This window comes from Bos indicus, chromosome 8, assembly GCF_029378745.1.
Source record: "Bos indicus isolate NIAB-ARS_2022 breed Sahiwal x Tharparkar chromosome 8, NIAB-ARS_B.indTharparkar_mat_pri_1.0, whole genome shotgun sequence".
Lineage (NCBI taxonomy): Eukaryota > Metazoa > Chordata > Mammalia > Artiodactyla > Bovidae > Bos > Bos indicus.
In genome coordinates this window covers 110397685-110416082 of record NC_091767.1, presented here as the reverse complement: position 1 = coordinate 110416082, position 18398 = coordinate 110397685, and the positions used below count along the sequence as shown (strand labels likewise).

At 40.0% G+C, this 18398-nt stretch overlaps 1 long non-coding RNA gene across 10 annotated transcripts in view; it reads left to right on the top strand.

Annotated features, from left to right (window-relative positions):
* The first annotated feature begins 780 nt into the window (after positions 1 to 780).
* The window catches only part of LOC109563412 (uncharacterized), a 47934-nt gene continuing 30316 nt past the window's right edge, over positions 781 to 18398 (top strand). For 3 of the 10 annotated variants that reach the window (XR_011568233.1, XR_011568229.1, XR_011568232.1), the window contains exons 1-4: positions 790 to 2242; positions 6635 to 6705; positions 8223 to 13019; positions 14787 to 14910. This is a non-coding gene — a long non-coding RNA (uncharacterized lncRNA). Of the gene's footprint in view, positions 2243 to 6634; positions 6706 to 8222; positions 13020 to 14786; positions 14911 to 15355; positions 17765 to 18398 lie in introns of those variants that run through there. The other 7 variants (XR_011568238.1, XR_011568237.1, XR_011568234.1 and 4 more) reach the window with 7 other exon arrangements.

Here is an 18398-nt window from a genome sequence, read left to right as displayed (position 1 = left end):
GCACAATTCAAACCAGACTCACTATAGGGAAACCTCAGAATCATTTCTGTATCTAAGACTTTCTACACAGAGTCCAGGAAGATAGTCTCCTTTCATGTTCATTAAATTTTGAATGGTTTCCTAGAAGCAGAGCCTGAGACTGGGAAACACTCTCTGCAAGTGGTTCATGGCGAGACTTTTCTTAAGAGAAGTTTGTAAGTAGGGAGGGAAGCAAGACAGGGCAGGAGAAAAGATAAGCAAAGGTGTGGTTTCAAGCAAGATCTTGCTTCAACCTGATCCCATGAGAGGCTCTGTAGCATGAGTGGTACTACAAGGTTGTCCCAGCTTGAGTCACGGGAGTCGTCTGTTGTATCCCCAGAACTGGTCAATTTTAACTGTGGGCCAGTCCCAGGAAAAGGATATAACTTCTCAGGCATTTCTGGGCAAGCTGTGTCCAGTGGCTGAAGTGAATTAGTAATCCCTGGAGAAGTGAGCAATTAGAAAAGTTAAGCAACTGATATTCCCAGCATCTGTAGCGTGCATATACCAGGCCCAGAAAAGGGGCATCAACCAGGGCATCAACTGCATTTACTATATCAGGAAAGTGTTCAAGACCACAGCAGCCTCCAAATATTATGTCTGTGTCCGTCTTTGAAACATTTTTCCTAGAGACTCCCATTTGGGTATCTTTTCTGTTTTAGTCATCAAAACAAGTTTCTCTGCTTTGAATTCCAAAATTATCTGTGGACATTAAAAGGTTATCATTTAAATTCTTAGGTTTCCTTTTCAGTGATCTCACTATCTTGCCGGGGTCCTGCCCCGGCTGATCCAGGGTATTCGAAGCAGGGATGGCGTCGGCGACCTATTTATTTAAATATTTTATCAAAGATATAAAGAGTAATAGGATGAGGATAGCTCAGTAGGAAAATTCAGTGGAGAAAAGAGGCTGAGTAGCTTGGTTTACGCGGGAGACCAATAAAACTTCAAGACAAGAAGTTTGCACCACTTACGTAGGCCGCAGGCGTCCTTCCGTTCTCCCGAAGGAGAGGAGACACTGAGGCCTCCCCGGTCGGATCTTAGAAGCCCAGGCATAATTAGTAAGCATGGCGGGTTCCGCGCTCCAGATGGAGACTCAGCCAGAGTGAGAGAGAGAGCGACATGGGGAGACCAGTATTTTGAGAAACTGATCCCAATTCTTTATTTTCCATGGTCTACTTTTATACACTGAGATGTTATGCAAAAGTCACGCGGGGTCAGCAGTCCTGACTTTTACCAAAGTCAGGTGCTTCATACAAATGTATACAGAGGTCTTAGGGGTGTTACATCATCTTCTGGCCAGGGGGGCCTGCTGACAATTTACGACCCTCTCCTTGTGACAGCGGTCAGTCAGTCAGGACACTTATTTCTCCAGGGCTGATTATTCTCAAAACAGACGCCACCCAAATAAAGTTACATTCCTACAGGGTGAGGGTGTAGTGGGTTTTAGTTAAGGAAAGAATTTACTTAGCCTAAGGTCTAACGTGATTAATATCAAAGGTTAATTCTATATATTCATTAATGTGTGTAAAGGCAGGGGATATGGAGACTTAGCAACAAACATTGGCTCAACAAATGAAAAACCCTTCACCAACACAATTTCTAATTAGCCCATTATACTTATACTAATAGTTTTCTAACTTCTCTAAAGAACCTGTTTTTAGAGGGTTTAAAGCATCTTGTGCCTCTCACGGTTGGGAGGCTGTGAGCGATCACATGTGGCTGGACGAGCCTGTCAGGCAGGCTAGAGAACCTTCAGAGGAGTTTGTAGGTTAAAACACTCTTATCACGCCCAGGAATTATTATTAACTGGAGCTCTAGGTTAACTCCTTCTCCGAAAGAGGTGGTGGGGGACAGTCCCCCGTAAAGTCAGAGGTGTAGGTAAGAGCACAAAGTAGTAAAGTAGGCAGGCTCTGGTTATGGGGGCAGATGCTCGAGGAGTTCCAGGGGGACTCCTGAGGCTCGATCCCGCCTTTGCGTATGTCGAGCCTCCTTCCTCATGACCTTTGTCACGGGCGGAGTACCTCACTCTGGCCCCCAACACTATCTGATATTAATAATTAACTTGAGGACTTATTTAACCAAATTCTTCAAACTGAGTTCACACACAAAAAGGGCAGTTTCAAGAAAGGTTTTATCAACCGTTGAATCCTAACCCAGCCATGGACATTTTAAGCATAGTGTTTATTTTTTTCTGCTTGGGAAGAAGTTGGGAACAGGCGCAAATGTAAGTGAAGGGTCCCCTTTTCATTTACAATGTGTTTTGATTATAGTTTTATAGAGAGCAGAATTCAATCAATGCCACATGAAATTGACTTTCTAGTCCTGAGAAATCCAAGTGAATTTCTTTTCTCTGTTGTCTAATGTTATTTCCCTGCTTTTTAATATGAATACTTTGTGAGCTAGCATAACTTGTATTCTAGTACTCTGTATTTTCCCAGACTATTGCCCATGCCCCGAGGAAGAGTAATTTACTGACTGATGTTTGGTTAAAAATTCCAGACAGAAGCATGATCCCTATTTTTACTTCTTATAGAAGACTCTATTAAGTGTTGCCCTGGTTGCAACTGATTAAAATAATTTCCATCTGCCTCTTTGAAATACCATCCTTAGAATGAAATCCTGCTTTTCAGGACACTGTCCTGGCTTTATCCTAGATGATAAAATTTTGAGAAGTAAAACACATATTGTTAAATGTAAGAAAATTTGCTAATTTGAGTTAAGTAAAAAACATTAAAAATTATGTTGTACTAAATAATTTTAACAGTTTCAGCAGATATGTTGTCTCAGCACCTAATGTATTCTATGTTGGAGCCTCTGAAAATGTAGTAATGTAAGTTCATGGATACACAAAATCATTTCCAGTGACCATTGCTGTTAAAAGTTATCCTGACAGAAGTTTTACACATTCTTCCGACCAAGTTAATTTATGTCCAGAAAGTAAATTTCAAAGCTCCGCAAGCCTAACTGTATGTTTTCTTCTTATAGTTTCTTTTTACATGCAAAATGTTTCTTTATAAAACCCATATGTAGATGGCACACTGATCCTTTTTACATATGTGGATAAAGATGTGGATACATCGCACTACTGAGATCACTAGTTAGTGAGATAAGTGCCATATGATTTTACATGCAAGTACGTGGGAAATGTTAAATAGAGAATCTGCTTCTGACTTGGGGGCAATGTAGAAAAATGTAAAAGTTGAATGAAGCAGATAAAGGTTATTAGGTGAAAAGATTTGGTGACATGAGTTGAAAACCAAATCAACCAACACATTTACTTGTTTTAAAATTACACAATAAATACTAAAAAGAGATAATTTAGATACTTGATTTAGATACTTATTTATTAGGAGGAAAACAAATGTTAATATATAGAGGCATAAAAATAGGTTTGACTTGATTTTAAATATTCAGAGAAGTTAATAGAGAACACTTTGAACATTTGTTTTCCTAAACTATATTTAACATTCTAATCCCATGGTATTCTAGAAAAATTATTTTTTTCCCTAACATATGTATCTATCATAGGCTTTTACTACTTTTTGTTTAGACTTGAATCAAGCAAATTTTCTTCCAAACAAATTTGCTAACGATGCTCAAAAAAAAATGTCAAAATTCTATTTCTATAAAATATACTGATCATATGCAGTGTACTTGAAGAGGGCTACTTACTAATTATATAATGACCAATGGACATGAAAATCATCATGAAAAGAAAGATTTTGATTTTCAATAAAAGTCTAGGTATAACTAAATAAATATGAGATATTTTATTCACTTATACTACCATGTGATAAGTGATTTAGTCCATTCTCTACCTGATATCTGAATCCTCCCATTCTTCCACTCATCCATTGCTGATTAACTTTTGAGCTTCTTAATGTTTCTTAATGACTTTTGGTTATCTTGCCTATTAAAAATTGAATTCTTCAGTGATTGTCATTTTTAATAGACATTTACCCTGGATCAACTTTTTAAAAGTGATTGTTTCAAATTAAATTTGATAAGAAACTAAAATATAGAGGTGTTTGTGGAAAAATACATTTACTGTTTAATTTTATAAAATTTTTATATGCCACATAGAGATAACAACTCATTTTCATATATACCTAAAAGACATATGTTTTTATTATCTTAATATATTTATATTTATATAAGTTAGTTAATAACATATTATTAATATAATCATAATAAATTATATTATCTTAATATCTCAATTATATAATATTCATCCATTAATTTTTTAACAGATACAACCAAAAGAGTTATCTGGAGGACCAAATGCAATTTCACATGTATATTTAGAAGCTTTATCTGCTCATTTTTCAAAAGCAGCACAAATTCCACTACTCTATGACAATGGATTTCTCGTCATTCAGACAGACAAATCTATTTACAATTCAAATCAGTCAGGTATAATAAAAAAAGAATTATAATTTCTGGGAGGAAAGTGAGATGGTTAATGGTTAATACCTGATTAATGGTATTAGGACAAGTGGTTTATTTTGTGGTGAAAAATGGAGTTAATTTCCAAATTACACCATACACAAAAGTAAAGATCTGACAAACTAAAGGTTAAATTATAAAACAAAGAATCAGCAAAATATGAGTATAATTTAGAGGTAGAAAGACCTTTGTTAGAATGATGCCAAGACTCCTTTCAAAATAGTTTTTTAAAAAAACAAAGTGATGTATTATAGAACTTAATACAGAGGCTGGATTTTAACTTTAAAAAATCTAATTTTTAATTCTCAATATCATCTTCCTCTATAAAAATATTTCAATTTCATACTAACATTGAAAATTGTGAACTATATTGCAAAGTTCACCTAGCTATGTCTGCCTCCTTGTTTCCAGTTCGAAATGGTTTCAGTCTTCTTTCGGGAAATTTCGTCTACAAGTTATCTCAAGTGTGGGAAGAAAGGTTGATCTAATGGGGATGTACTGAATGCAGCTGCCCTTTATGAATGACCATTGAAGATGGTGTTAATTAGATAAACATAATAAGATAAGATGGAGATCAGTTCAGTTCAGTCGCTCAGTCGTGTCCGACTCTTTGCTATCCCATGGACTACAGCATGCCAGGCTTCCCTGTCCATCACCAACTCCCAGAGCTTACTCAAACTCATGTCCATCGAGTTGGTGATGCCATCCAACTATCTCATCCTCTGTCATCCCCTTCTCCTCCTGCCTTCAATCTTTCCCAGCATTCGGGTCTTTTCCAATAAGTCAGTTCTTCGCATCAGGAAGCCAAAGTATTGGAGCGTCAGCTTCAGCATCAGTCCTTCCAATGAATATTCAGGACGAATTTCCTTTAGGATTGACTGGTTTGATCTCCTTGCAGTCCAAGGGACTCTCAAGAGTCTTCTCCAACACCATAGTTCAAAAGCATTAATTCTTCAGTGCTCAGCTTTCTTTATGGTCCAACTCTCACATCCATACATGACTACTGGAAAAACTATAGTTCTGACTAGAAGGACCCAAGATGGAGATCACTGACATAATTTTAGCATCAGGTCCCTGCCAATACACAATTAACCTGGCTTTAGACTGTCAGAACTATTTCTTAGACACATGATCAGAAGTGCCTGTATCTAAGGAAAAGCTTCCATCCTTCTGTCCAAATGTGTGCATGCTCACTCGCTCAGTTGTGTCTGACTCTTTGCAACCTCATGGATTGTAGCCCGCCAGGCTCCTCTTGTCCATGGAATTTTTCAAGCAAGAGTACTGGAGTGGGTTGCCATTTCCTCCTCCAGGGAATCTTCCCAAACCAGGGATCAAACCTGAGTCTCCTTCATCTCCTGCTTTGGCAGGTAGATTCTTTACCATTTAAGCCACCTGGGAAGCCCCCCAAACTTTGTTTTCCTCCCTCTTCTTAGATTTTGGCATGGGATGGGGTTGGCCTTGTTCAAATTTGATGCCTGCAGTAGCCTTCCCTGAATGTGTAGGCCTACTTTGTCGTTGTTTAGTCGGTAAGTTGTGTCTAACTCTTTGGCAACCACATGCATATAGCCTAGCAGGCTCCTCTGTCCATGGGGTTTCTCAGGCAAGCACACTGGAGTGGGTTACCATTTCATTCTCTAGGGGGCCTTCCTGACCCAGGGAGTGAACCCGCGTCTCCTGCATTGCAGGATTCATTACCGCTGAGCCACTGGGGAAGGCCTCCATGTACTCCAGTACTTAAACATGCAGATTTTGTATTAGAGAATGCTTCACTAAGTTCTGTCAACACAACTTACTGCTTATGTTCTTTCTCCTCTACTCTATAGTTAATTCAGACACCAGTGAGCTGCAGTCTTTCTTATCTACCAGTGGTTAAAAATACAAAAGTTTGTATAAAACTACTTTTTAATAAATTTAATATTTTAAATGCAAAAAAGAGAAATATTTAAAGGAACCCCATCCAGGAAATTTTTGGTGAAAAGAATATTTTTTTCTATTTTGCAGTTCATGCGCAACATCCTGATTCATCTTTCCCTTGGAACTTGGATTTAATGTTTTTTACTTTCTTAACTTTACTTTCAATTTCATGGCCCTCATATTGTAGGATTATTAATAATGTTGTCAGCTTGTGAGTTGAACAGAGTTTCTAATAATGACCATTTTTTTCTTACAGTAAACGTTAGAGTTTATTCATTGGATGAAAACCTAAAACCATTGCAAAAAGAAATTACCTTAACTTTTATAGTAAGTATGCCACTAATTTACATAAAAATTTAACTATGGCATTTTCATTATATGAATAGCTTTCATTATTATAATACCAGTAAAATATGGCATTAAATTATCCATTATTGAATAGAAGCAAGTATATATTTAGCATCTATTGTGGGTACAATTGGTAATTTTACACTTCCGTTATCCTGACTGACTTTTTGTGTGTAAATTTAATGTTAGTAGAAATACGTTTTGATGGCCCCGTTAAAGAACGCCTTTTCGTGGTGGTCTTTTACACTCTTAAGTGAGTCATATTAGCTCATACCCTCTCGTCGTTTGTGAAGCGTGGGTAGATGTGCCGAGGGTTGTAGCAGTACAATTGTGGTACCAGTGAGAAGTGCGCGGTGTGCCTTGTATCATCACGACAACCTTATAGCGTCAATATAACCATCTCCTGTTTATAGACGAAAAGACTGAGGCTTAGAGAAATTAAGTAGCCACTCAGGTTATACTCATCATTATTAGCTGAATCAGGCTTCAAATCCAGGTCTTTCTCCAGAGCTTCCACACTTAGCCTTTCTTGATTTATTTGGGGGATTATGGGATGTGTCCTTCATAAGCGTTTGAGTTCAGAAGGGCTAATAAGCACACATACCACAGTAAGCCGAGTAGGGGATGCTGTAGGACCAGTAGCAGATCAGCCCGAAGGGAAGGAAGTGCCGGAGATGATTATTAGATTACTCTGGAGGGAATTATGAAAGGATGAAAGCAGGTCCTGAGCTTGGTCTTTAAGACCGAGAGAGGCCTTTAAACCACAGAGAGGGTTTGATAGAGAGACGTTGGACCACGTTTTGGGTCCATGTTAAAGGTGCAGAGGTCTGGAGCCAGGAAGAAGCAAGGTACAGAGATGACCATGGCAGTGAGTGGACTGGCGGCTGCCAGGCCTGGAAACTCCCAGGAGAATCAGTGGCAGCTTTGGTGGATTATTTTACACCGTGGAAGTTCTTGGAGGGGACAGCAGGTTCAGATGAACTTGTCATAGAGGTAAATGGCCCCACGGAACCCATCGTTCCCTTGTTAGAATGCCCCACGGAGAGAAGACATTGAACAGGTCAGAGGCCATTGCTGTGGCACTGTCCAAGGTGATCTTGAAGACAAAGGGAGCCCAGGAAGTCTTTCGGGCATGGCATGACATCGTGTAAGCAGTGTTTGAAAATTATCCTGGAGGTCCTGTTCAAGAAGAAGCATGGTGGAGAAGAACCTCACTGGGAGTTTATTTAACATATTCTAGATATCTACTGTGCTTCTTTTGTCTGTTGAAAATGTGCCTTTCTGCCTTAGACATTAGTCTTTGTTAACAAGCCTGACCAGTTGACAGCCATCGCCTCAAATCCACATAAACACCATATGGGCTCAGTTTCAACAAAGTTTCATAGAGCTTAATGAATATTTCTATAAGAACTACCAATTACATATTATGCTCAATGTGTGACCTCTGTACTTAAAGATAGTTTTAAAAAATGAAACTTTTTTTTTTTCATTCAAAGGATCCAGAAGGGTCAGAAGTTGCTGAGACAACAAAAAAAAATTTTACTGGAATTATGAGTTTTCCTGGCTTCAAGATTCCATCTAATCCTAAGTATTTTAAATGATTTGTTGGTACAGTTGTTTCTCTTAAAAGCAGTGAAGGTAACTGGGTTATTGAACAGTCTGATGGAGCCATCAGCATGTGACTGAAAGATGCTGATGTTCCTTGGCTAATCTGAACATGCCAGTGAATGTCCTTCCTACCTAATGGAGGGTGGCACCTGCTGGGACTCTTCCACACTGAGATGGGGGTACTGATGCAACAACTGCCAGCTCTAAGCACCATGCTAGACCGTTCATTCAATTTAGTGGGCACCTTCCACAGCAAAGTCCAGGGACTAGACACTGGCAGATTGACCATACTCCTAAAATGTTGAGCATGAATACAAAAGAGGAAAAAACGTGCAAATGGAAGATGTCTGCTAGCAGTGTTTAATATTACATAGATGCTTTGGAATTTTCTCTGACATTTATTCTTAAAACTTGGAAGATATTCTGAGGCGTGATTTGAGGCTTCTACATTGCGTAATGCCTTGAAAATGTAACACTTCAAAGCAGTGAGGGAAGGGACATTTATGGTTCTCCTGTTATGTGCGGAGCACTTTGCTAAGTCCTATATCATTCCTATTCTCAATATAAGGAAATTTAGGCTCAGAGAAATGTATAAGCTTGTTCAACCACACAGCCTTTGATGGTGGAGCTGAAATGGAAACCCAGATTTCACTAATGACCAGATTCATCCTTACTCTTTCCTTCTATAATATAATGCTGCAGCTCAAAAACTGGCCTTAAATTGTAAAATTTCCAAAGCTATATACTTATATTATTTTGACACGTTTAACCTGACTAAATGGTCCTAGAAATGATGTCTCGATTTTCTAGTATACTATATAATATATCTATTAGTATGATTAAACTTTAAGATTGCTTTATTAACTGTGTAATCAATGCCACTAAGTGAAAAATATTTTCTAGCTCAATATGTATATATTGTATCCTAGAAAATGAACTAATAACGTAAATTTCAGTATGTATACAACTTTTCTTAAAATAACTTTTTGTTTATGATTTTAAAACATTTTTCAAATATGGTATATTAATTAGATGGAGTGTGGCCAAGAACTTTGGAACTGAAATGACCAAGTTTAAATCCCAGCTCTACCACCTTTTAGCTGTGTGTTCCTGGGCAAGCTATTTTACCTCTCTGGGCCTCATTTTTCTGATAACAAAGTGGAGATAATAATACAAGCTACTCACTAGTATTTTGGTGAGGATGCAGTGTGTCAACATATGTAAAGCACATACCAGTGCCTATATGAATATTAGCTACAATCACTGGGTGAATTACAGATATGTTATTTGATGATATCTAAAATTTTAAATGTGTCACTTTCACAGGTATGGCTTATGGACAATTAAAGCTAAATACAAAGAGGACTTTACAACAACAGGAACTGCGTATTTTGAGATTAAAAATCATGGTAATCTCTCATAAATTACTGAGATTTCCAATGTATGTTTTCACTAAACCATTCTCAATAACTTTGTTGACCAAGAACTCGTTAAGAAATAAAGGGCTGAGGGGTGGGGACAGGGGTGGCCTGGGAGTCAGAAGGCCACAGGCCCGGGACTCACGGCCCGGCTCACCTCAGTTCAGTCACTCGACTCTCTGGACCCTAGTTTCTTATCATCGTTCTGCAAAGGTCAAGTCCTATAAGAAGGTAGGATCAGATACTGTTCTTGCAAGATCCATAGTTCTTTGACTCTCTTAAGGATGACCTACTCATCTAAAGATGAGTCCAGGTAAGAAGAATCAGACCCCGGAGAAACGGGGAGACTGATCTAGGTTCTCACAGCCACTTTGTACGGTTGAGAATGAGAATGCAGAATGCCTCCTCTGAATCCCAAGCCAGTGCTCCCTCCTATCAGTCCTAAAAATTGATGATGTGTTTAGACAATTACAAAATATACTTATTTTGGAACTATCTATATTAATTTTACTAGCAGTTTTCTTATATTTCCTTCTGTTCACTTCTCAGAGGCATTTACTGGAATGTTAACGTGTATGCTCTTACATAAATTTGTTAAAGCTATTTAAACGATGATTTCCGCCCATCAGATTGAGCGAGGCAGAGAGGTGTTTATAATGAAGAAAGGGCTGCTGCTGCTGCTGCTAAGTCACTTCAGTCGTGTCCGACTCTGTGCAACCCCATAGACGGCAGCCCACCAGGCTCCCCTGTCCCTGGGATTCTCCAGGCAAGAACACTGGAGTGGGTTGCCATTTCCTTCTCCAATGCATGAAAGTGAAAAGTGAAAGTGAAGTCACTCAGTCGTGTCCGACTCTTCGTGACCACATGCACTGCCAAGGTCCAGCCCTGGCTGATCCAGGGAGTTCGAAGGGGAGACGGCTTCGGCGATCAGGGTACGATAGCTTTAATTAAATATTAATTAGAGATATAAAGAGTAATAGAATGAGGATAGCTCAGCAGGAAAATTCAGTGGAGAAAAGAGGCTGAGTAGCTTGGTTTACGTGGGAAACCAATAAAACTTCAAGACAAGAAGCTTGCACCACTTAGGTAGGCCACAGGCATCCTTCCGTTCTCCTGAAGGAGAGACACTGAGGCCTCTCCAGTCGGATCTTAGAAGCCCAGGCAAAATTAGTAAGCTTGGCAGGCTTCGTGCTCCAGATGGAAACTCAGCCAGAGTTTGAGAGAGAGAACGACATGGGGAGACCAGTCTTTTGAGGAACTGATCCCATTTTTTATTTTTCCAGAGTCTGTTTTTATACACTGAGATGTTATACAAAAGTCACGTGGGGACAGCAGTCCTGACTTTTATCAAAGTCAGGTGCTTCGTACAAATGTATACAGAGGTCTTAGGGGTGTTACATTATCTTCTGGCCAGGGGGGCCTGCTGACAATTTATGACCCTCTCCTTGTGACAGTGGTCAGTCAACCAGAACACTTATTTCTCCAGGGGTGATTATTTTTGAAACAGACGCCACCTTCTGAAGGTACCAGATAAAGTTACATTCCTATAGGGTGAGGGTGTAGTGGGTTTTAATTAAGGAAAGAATTTGCTTAGCCTAAGGTCTAACATAATTAATATCAAAGGTTAATACTTATTTCTTCTATATATTCACTAATGTGTATAAGGGCAGGGGATGTGGAGACTTAGCAGTAAACATTGGCTCAACAAATGAAAAACCCTTCACCAATACAATTTCTAATCAGCCCACTATACTTATACTAATAGTTTTCTAACTTCTCTAAGGAACCTGTTTTTAGAAGGTTTAAAGTATCTCGTGCCTCTCGTGGTTGGGAGGCTTTGAGCAATCACATGTGACCGGACAAGCCTGTCAGGCAGGCTAGAGACCCTTCAGAGGAGTTTGTAGGTTGAAACACTCCTATCACACCCAGGAATTATTATTAACTGGAGCTCTAAGTTAACTCCTTCTCTGAAAGAGGTGGTGGGGGACAGCCCCCCATAAAGTCAGAGGTGTAGGGGAGAGCACAAAGTAGTAAAGTAGGCAGGCTCTGGTTATGGGGGTAGATGCTCGAGGATTTCCAGGGGGACTCCTGAGGCTCGATCCCGCCTTTGCGTATGTCAAGCCTCCTTCCTCATGACCTTTGCCACGGGTGGAGGTTCTCACGCTGGCCCCCGGCAATGGACTGCAGCCTACCAGGCTCCTCTGCCCATGGGATTTTCCAGGCAAGAGTACTGGAGTGGGGTGCCATTGCCTTCTCCAGAAGAAAGGGCAAGCATATGTACAAATCTGAAATATTTAACATGCTAAAACCACAGCAACCCAAGGCACTCTGAACCAATTAAACTCAACTTTGGAGTTGTTTAATAGCACTCTTGGACGCGGCTCGTAGTTACCAAGTCCTTGCTCTGTTTTTCGCCAGTGTGCCAGAGGGTACTTTTCTCTGACACAGAAAGGGCAGCCGGAAGAGTGAGACACTCACACTACCCTTGAACAGTCAGCCCCTCACCACCTGCCCTGGTCACCCTTGAGCCAAGGCTCCTTTCTCTCTGAAGGGCAGCCTTCTCCCCTTGGGTGATCAGCCTGCAGAGCAGTGCATGATAAACAGGACTGTGAAACACAGAATCACTTCCAGGACAGGCATAAGGAAAACACCTAGATCTGTAAGTGGTCAGAAGTGTTATTTGTGAATTATAGTATCAAAGAGTTGGAAAGTCTAAAACTCCCCTTTGTTCTAATTCATTTTTGTGAAAAAGTCATTTTCTACAGTTAATAACTAAAAGATGTCTCTCCGATATGCGATTTATGCTCATACTTTGGACACTGAATGGAAGAGAATTGCTAAACACAAGATGCAATTTAATAAATATCTGTCAGACATTATTAATACGTGAAAGGCTTTATGAAGATAAACAAGATCAAGACATCCTTGTGCAGCTCATAATTTGATAGTAACACACATGCTTTAGTAAGGACATGACTGCTGGAGTAGAGAGATGAGCTTGACCCCTTAGGGAAGGATGAAGAGACCTCCTTGGGTACTGATGACCCTCATGATGAGGAGGGAAATATCTGTTACTGATGCTACTCTAGCTTATTGTGCTAAAGTTTCTTGTTTGAAATACAGTTACAAATATAGTTTAAACTGTATAATTCTTTTTTGCTTAGGTTTACATTCAGTGAAACCACACTTCTTTATCTTAGTAGAACTAGAGAATTTCTTCATTAGCCATAAAATCTTTGAGGACTTCAAGATTACTATAAAACCTAGGTAAGAAAATTATTATTTTCAGATTCATTTAGCCTCTGAATGTCAAGCAGTTTCCATTCAAGAGTTAAAAAAATGACTTATAGTGCTTGCCTGGGGTCTTGTGTTGAGAAAGCCTCTGAGGTTCAATGTCAAAAATACTGTGGTTAATAATATCTGCCATAGCTGTGGGAAGTGGGTTCAAGGAGATTTGCCTGAAGGGCATTTGCTGATTCCAGTCTTACTGTTGTTTAACAATCTTACAAGCAAAGAATCCTAAAGATTGAAATATCATGGTGGCTGTTCAGGTGACTGTAACTGTTTAAGTATTAAAAATATGATATGAAAATATTCACTTATTTGTTAATATTAATTGATCATACAACTTAATTAAGAAAAGTGGTTATGGAATTGATTGAACAGGCCCAGAAATCACACTTGGCAGACAAATTCATGGGAGCACTGGCTTGCCTGTTTAATATTTAAATAAGGAAAGTTAATGTTTTTCTTTGACTCAAAGGAAAAATATGAGGCTAAATTAAAAATAACAGCTCCAGTACACATTAGGAAGATGATGTCACCCCTTTTGCTAAAAGTATCACTCGGGAGACACATCTGCTGTGGTATGGAAGAAGTGTGGCCTCTCACAAATAGGAGACCTGGGTTCTAGTTCATTCTCCACTAACTCGCCATGAACGTAAAAACTGTGCGAAGTTTGAGTAAGCTCTTTTTATACCTCTGGGATTCAATTTCCTCATTTGTCATAGGAATAAAAATACATCTATATCTCATTGCAATAATCGATTTATCAAAAAAGGGGGTAATTCTTTTAAAACAGGTATTCTTACAATAAGAATGTAACTGAAGCTAAAGTTTCTGTTTCTTTTGGGATAAGAGGAAATTTAAATGACAGCAGAAAGGAAATGATGCTTGAAGCAACACAGAAAACAAAGATAAGGAAGAAATCGAGTTACCTTCATAGAAACGGAGAATTGGGGGTCAGTTCATCACTTAATCTCTTAATGTAGAGATTAAAAGTGAGCTTTCACCCCCAGGAGTTCACAGGGCCAAACAGAACATAACAAAACCACTAATGCTTGGGACTTGGGGAAGTTCTGTTAACGAAAGCAGAAAAACTGCAGTGATGTTTGTCTTCCATTTTGAGGCTTGAGTTTGCTAAAACCTACTCCCAGAGGCAGTTTTCTCCCTTTATAGATATGGTATCCTGGACCTGAGGTGAGCTTCCATCAGATAGAGATTGCAAATTATAGTCTCAGTTTCTGAACAGGATGAGACATGGTTTTGAGTCAGAGATTTTCAGCCTCGCCCAGGGTTATTTCTCCATGACCGGAGGCTTCAAGCTTAAAAGAAATGACCTAAATATTAGTCAGTTAAAAATACATGCCATAGGTGTTGGTGTATGGCAGAAACCAAAGCAATGTTGTAAAGCAATTATCCTTCAGCTAAAAATAAATAACTTTAAAAATATGTATGCCATAGAATCAAGCTTATGCTTTGTATTACCCCTAGCTGGAACTATAACGTCATTGTTAAGTGAAGATTTTGCAGGCTGATGAAAGCCAATTTGTTAATCCCTGCTGCTGCTGCTGCTGCTGCTAAGTTGCTTCAGTCATGTCTGACTCTGTGTGGCCCCATGGACGGCCTCCTACCAGGCTCCTCTGTCCCTAGGATTCTCCAGGCAAGAACACTGGAGTGGGTTTGTTAATCCCTAGCAGTGAATTATTCTCTAATACTGTATCTTCTACATTTTTGTCCTCCTTTCAAAAACAGTGGATTGATGGAGTTGCACAAATCATTAACACCTCAGAAGTAATTGAAAAACTGTCATATGAAAGTCTAAAAGATTTAAATAACAAGTATCTTAATATTTTTGTGGAAGTCCAAGAAAGTACAGGTGAGTTCCAAACTGATCTATAAATTCTTTTCTCACATTTCTTTCTTTTTCCAAAGTTCAGATAGAAATCTGAAACTTATTATTGGTGCAATGTTGGGCAAATACAGTTACCAGATATGCTCTACTATCCGTCAGCTCTGTGCAGGGGAAATGCTCATGAACGACATCTTTCTGCAGTGATGACCCCTACTCCCACATGTAAAGGAGAGCCTTTTAAGTCATTGAAAAGAACAGGTAATGCTGGTACCAGACAGTTTTGCTTGCAACAAACAAATGATATATTATAATTATTCACATATGAAAGCATTCCTGAGTCACTTGAGTGTTTGCTTACATATTATTAAATATTTAACATATATTTTCTACCACACTACCTGGTACATTTTTGAATATTGCCTTGGAGATGATAACCAACTATTTCACAAGTGAGTGTCTCTTCTCACAGGATTATTGACATTCTGCTCCGTTACTTGAAAAAAACAGAGGGATGAGGGATGAATGATCTGATAAACAGTCTGGAGCAGGATGTGCTGTGTTTAGCCGCTCAGTTGTGTCCGACTCTTTGCGACATCATGGACCGAAGCACACCAGGCTCCTTTGTCCATGGGGATTCTCCAGGCAAGAATACTGGAGTGGGTTGCCATGCCCTCCTCCAGGGGATCTTCCCAACCCATAGATCAAACCCAGGTCTCCTGAATTGCATCTGAGCTACCAAGGGAAGCCCAAGAATCCTGTAATGGGTAGCCTATCCCTTCTCCAGAAGATCTTCCCAACGCAGGAATTGAACTGGGGGCTCCTGCATTGCAGGTGGATTCTTTACCAGCTGAGCCACAAGGGAAGCCCCTGCAGCAGGATACTGTAGTTGAAATTGAGGAATGAGCATCTCACCAACCTCATGCAAATTTAACTTTACTGGTTCATGGAATGGCCAGATTCTTTCAGGGTAACCATGGCAATAATCCGAACTTAGATTCACAATTGCACGTGAAATGACCAAGGGTTTGACGAATGGCATCTCCTTATCCAAATTAAGAAATAGAAAATGAGAGTGGGCTCCTGTGCAGATTAATGGACTACATTGTGCTTGTCAAACTCTCAGATTGATCAACCTATTATTCCATTAGGTAGACTCTTCCAAGAAACCAAACTAACTGATGTCAAATATGTCCTCTCTCCTTACACACTGGATCTGGTTGCTACTTCACTTTTCCTGAAACCTGGGATTCCATATTCCATAAAGGTTGCTGCTGCTGCTGCTGCTGCTGCTAAGTCGCTTCAGTCGTGTCTGACTCTGTGCGACCCCATAGACGGCAGCCCACCAGGCTGCCCCGTCCCTGGGATTGTCCAAGCAAGGACACTGGAGTGGGTTGTCATTTCCTTCTCCAGTGCACAAAAGTGAAAAGTGAAAGTGAAGTCACTCAGTCCAACTCTTAGCGACCCCATGGACTGCAGCCTACCAGGCTCCTCTGTCCATGGGATTTTCCAGGCAAGAGTACTTCCATCAAGGTTCAGTTCAGTTCAGTTCAGTCCAGTCACTCAGTCGTGTCTGACTCTTTGCGACCCCCATGAATCACAGCATGCCAGACCTCCCTGTCCATCACCAACTCCCGGAGTTCACTCAGACTCACATCCATCAAGTCGGTGATGCCATCCAGCCATCTTATCCTCTGTCATCCCCTTCCCTTCATGCCCCCAATCCCTCCCAGCATCAGAGTATTTTCCAATGAGTCAACTCTTCGCATGAGGTCACCAAAGTACTGGAGTTTCAGCTTTAGCATCATTCCTTCCAAAGAACACCCAGGGCTGATCTCGAGTTTCAGCTTTAGCATCATTCCTTCCAAAGAACACCCAGGGCTGATCTCCTTTAGAATGGACTGGTTGGATCTCCTTGCAGTCCAAGGGACTTTCAGGAGTCTTCTCCAACACCACAGTTCAAAAGCATCAATTCTTTGGCGCTCAGCCTTCTTCACAGTTCAACTCTCATGTCCATACATGACCACAGGAAAAACCATACTAGACCTTGACTAGACGGACCTTTGTTGGCAAAGTAATGTCTCTGCTTTTCAATATGCTATCTAGGTTAGATGATTATAAAATCTATTACGTTGGACAGACCGTAGGGGTGTTCATCGTGGGGGTGAGGAATAGTACAAGCCAATCACCACGTCTGTGATGAAAAACAGCAGTCTACACACGGTAATCATTTCACCCAGTCAGTGGCATGACTGAGCACACAGGTGTGCACGCACGTGTTCACACGCATGCACGCACACACACACGCAGCTTACATACAAGCACATGGCACAGTGTCAGGTTCTTATTAAAAAAGCAATATCTATACATTGAATTGAATGTAATTCATATTATATATCCCTGAAGTGGTTAAAGCACCAACTTAAGAGATCCACATTTGACTACTGAACTAAATTCTGCCAACGTTTTGCTTGGGGCTTAGTCTAGGTTTTCCTTTTGTAAAAGGTTCAACATTTACTACTGAAATGAATTTGGCCCAATAGGTCCAGGTGAGGGATGTGTTTGCCCATTTCGTGGGACCAGTAACCTTGAAAGCAAGAACAGTGGATAAAACTCAGAAAAAGACAGATCTGGTTCCAAGAAAAAGTACAACAAATAATATTGATGGACTAGCTTCGTTTATGGTTAATATTCCCTCTGATGTGACAGCTCTGGAGTTTCACGTGAGCCGAGTTCTCATTTGTTGCATTTTCTAACAGCCCTTCAGTCTGTGTGGGAGCTAGAATACAGGAAAGATGAGGGAAATTTTATATGTAAGTCTAGTCAATTTCTCTGAAACTTTTGACTTACGGGCACAAGAAATATAACTTAATGTACTGAGTATCACGTAAAGGGTATGAGTTTGTCAATTTTATATTTTAGAAATAACTTTTTTCTTCTTATGCTAAATAGTGCTATTCAGATCTGGACAATTTAGGGTAAGAATTGCCAGTGGAATACAAGCACACAAATAGAGTCTTCTTTCATCCATTATTTCCAGCTATTATCGTTTCTCCCTCAAGTCCCATGCTAACTCTACTAAAGAATAGCCTACATTCTCTTTCAGGGGGCACTGCGTATAACCTGGTGTGGGCCCTTGGACTCCACATTTCCTTGCTTTTTTTTGTTTTGTTTTGTTCTTTATAGTCTCCATTTTGAAGCCATAATCCCTAACTTGCCCTCTAAATGAGGGTGATCCTCAGGGTTCCTCTCGACTCTCTTCTCTTCCTACATGAGATTTTTCTCTATGGTTCCCATAGCTTATACTGAAGACTCATCCTGAACACTCAAGATTCTTATAGAACTGTCTCTTCATATCTTTTTCTTGCTCTTCTGAAGAAGAATAAACATCGTTTTGTCCAAAATTGAGTACTGCCTGCCAGCCTCAAGCCTGGGCCTCCTCCTCCTGCCTGTTTTAGTGAATGGCCCCACAGCCAGCCAGTTCGTCACCCTCCTCCCAGCCACTGTCCTCACTG